The sequence below is a fragment of the Mytilus galloprovincialis genome, chromosome 7, assembly GCF_965363235.1.
Source record: "Mytilus galloprovincialis chromosome 7, xbMytGall1.hap1.1, whole genome shotgun sequence".
In the NCBI taxonomy this organism is placed as follows: domain Eukaryota; kingdom Metazoa; phylum Mollusca; class Bivalvia; order Mytilida; family Mytilidae; genus Mytilus; species Mytilus galloprovincialis.
Window position 1 is genome coordinate 96,238,364 of NC_134844.1, and position 2,958 is coordinate 96,241,321.

A 2,958-nucleotide genomic window follows, 5' to 3' on the forward strand; every position below is an offset into this window, starting at 1 on the left:
TATAGTTACGTTTGTGTCATCATCTGATGGGCGGGGCTTATCTGTTAATTTGCATACGGACAGTCAATTTGAAGACTGGAGGATTGCTGTGATAGTATACAATATACAACATAAATGCATATTTATAAAGAGAAGATGTGGTATGATTGCCAATGAGACAACTCTCCACAAGAGACCAAAATGACACAGAAATTAACAACTATAGGTCACCGTACGGCCTTCGACAATGAGCAAAACCCATACCGCATAGTCAGCTATAAAAGGCCCCGAAATGACAATGTAAAACAATTCCAACGAGAAAACTAACGGCCTTATGTATGTATACTGTATATTAATGTTTGTGTAAAAACAGAACAAAATAATGTTCAAGGACAATAACTCATAAAAGGAATTAATTGACAATTATGGCCATGTTGACTTATTTGAAGATCTTATTGAGAAAAATATCTTGGTATTTTATGATTTCTGTAAAAAAAAATGAAATGGATAAAAATCAATTCGTGCATATTGATTTATTTGCAGATCTTATTTTGCTGAACAAATTCGATTCTTATAATTTCTCTCCATCTACTATTGCTTCTTCCAAGGACAACAACTCTCATCAGTGATAAAATTGACAATTCGTCCAGGGTTATGAATTTGCTCATTTTAAATGTCTATTTTGGTCTAGTTGTTCAAGTAAATCAGCAAAAAACTCAAGAGCCTGAATTGCTCACCTGTAATATTTTGCTTATATTTTTCAGCAATGATTATTTATGCTTTTCAATATATATTCAAGATAATAACCGAAAACTGCAAAATTACCTTAAATGATAAATTAAGGGGTAATACACATTAAAATTAGTAAGATCATATTATAGGAAGCATATATACTAAGTATCAAGTTGGTTATACTTCAACTTCATCAACAAGAGTGCAAACGCTGAAATGTCTCCCTTCTTTACTAGTCATTGATATTATGTTGATAGTCCTAAATGTAAAGCTTTATTACAACTGTCACATAAACTTAACATTAACCAAAAAACTAAACATTGACCAATGAACCATGAACATGATGTCAAGGTCAGATTAATCATGCCAAGCATGCATGTACAGCTAACAATTCATCCATACAACAATTATAGTTGACCTATTGCTTATAGTTAAAGAAAAAATACCAAATCACAAAAACTTAACACTGACCAATGAACCATGAAAATGAGGTCAATGTCAAATAAAACTTGTGTAACTGCCAAAAAGATCATAAAATATTTACATACACCAAATATAGTTGACCTATTGCATATAGAATGAGAACTAGAGGCTCTAAAGAGCCTGTGTCGCTCACCTTGGTCTATGTGCATATTAAACAAAGGACACAAATGGATTCATGACAAAATTGTATTTTGGTGATGGTGATGTGTTTGAAGTTCTTACTTTACTGAACATTCTTGCTTCTTACAATTATATCTATAATGAACTTTGCCCATTAGTAACAGAGAAAAATATTTGGTAAAAAGTTACATAAATTAACCAAATTAATGAAAATTGTTAAAAATTGACTATAAAGGGCAATAACTCCTTAAGGGGTCAATTGACCATTCAGGTCATGTGGACTTATTTGTAGATCTTACTTTGATGAACATTATCGCTGTTTACAGTTTATCGCTATCTATCATGTCTATAATAGTATTCAAGATAATAACCAAAAACAGCAAAATTTCTTTAAAAATTACCAATTGGAGGGCAGCAACCCAACAACCGGTTGTCCTATTCATTTGAATAATTCAGAGCAGATATATATTGACTTGATTAACAATTTAACTCCTTGTCAGATTTCCTCTAAATGATTTGGGTTTCAGAGTTATAAGCAAAAAACTACATTTTACCCCTGTTCTATTTTTAGCCGTGGTGGCCATCTTGGTTGGATGGCCAGGTCATCGGACACATTTTTCAAACAAGGTACCTCAAAGATGATTGTGGCCAAGTTTGAATTAATTTGGCCCAGTAGTTTCAGAGGAGAAGATTTGTGTAAAAGATAACTAAGATTTACGAAAAATGGTTAAAAATTGACTATAAAGGGCAATAACTCCTAAAGGGGTCAACTGACCATTTCGGTCATGTTGACTTATTTGTAAATCTTACTTTGATGAACATTATTGCTGTTTACAGTTTATCTCTATCTATAATAATATTCAAGATAAACAAAAAACAGCAAAATTTCCTCAAAATTACCAATTCAGGGGCAGCAACCCAACAACAGGTTGACCGATTCATCTTAAACTTTCAGGGCAGATAGATCTTGACCTGATAAACATTTTTACTCCATGTCAGATTTCCTCTAAATGTTTTGGTTTTTGAGTTATAAGCCAAAAACTGCATTTTACCCCTATGTTCTATTTTTAGCCGTGGCGGCCATCTTGGTTGGTTGACCGGGTCACGCCACACATTTTTTAAACTAGATACCCCAAAGATGATTGTGGCCAACTTTGGATTAATTTGGCCCATTAGTTTCAGAGGAGAAGATTTTTGTAAAAGATTACTTAGATTTATGAAAAATGGTTAAAAATTGACTATAAAGGGCAATAACTCCTTAAGGGGTCAACTGACCATTTCGGTCATGTTGACTTATTTGTAAATCTAACTTTGCTGAACATTATTCCTGTTTACAGTTTATCTCTATCTATAATAATATTCAAGATAATAACTAAAAACGGCAAAAATTTCCTCAAAATTACCAATTCAGGGGCAGCAACCCAACAACAGGTTGACCGATTCATCTTAAAATTTCAGGGCAGATAGATCTTGACCTGATAAACATTTTTACTCCATGTCAGATTTCCTCTAAATGTTTTGGTTTTTGAGTTATAAGCCAAAAACTGCATTTTACCCCTATGTTCTATTTTTAGCCGTGGCGGCCATCTTGGTTGGTTGACCGGGTCACGCCACACATTTTTTAAACTAGATACCCCAAAGATG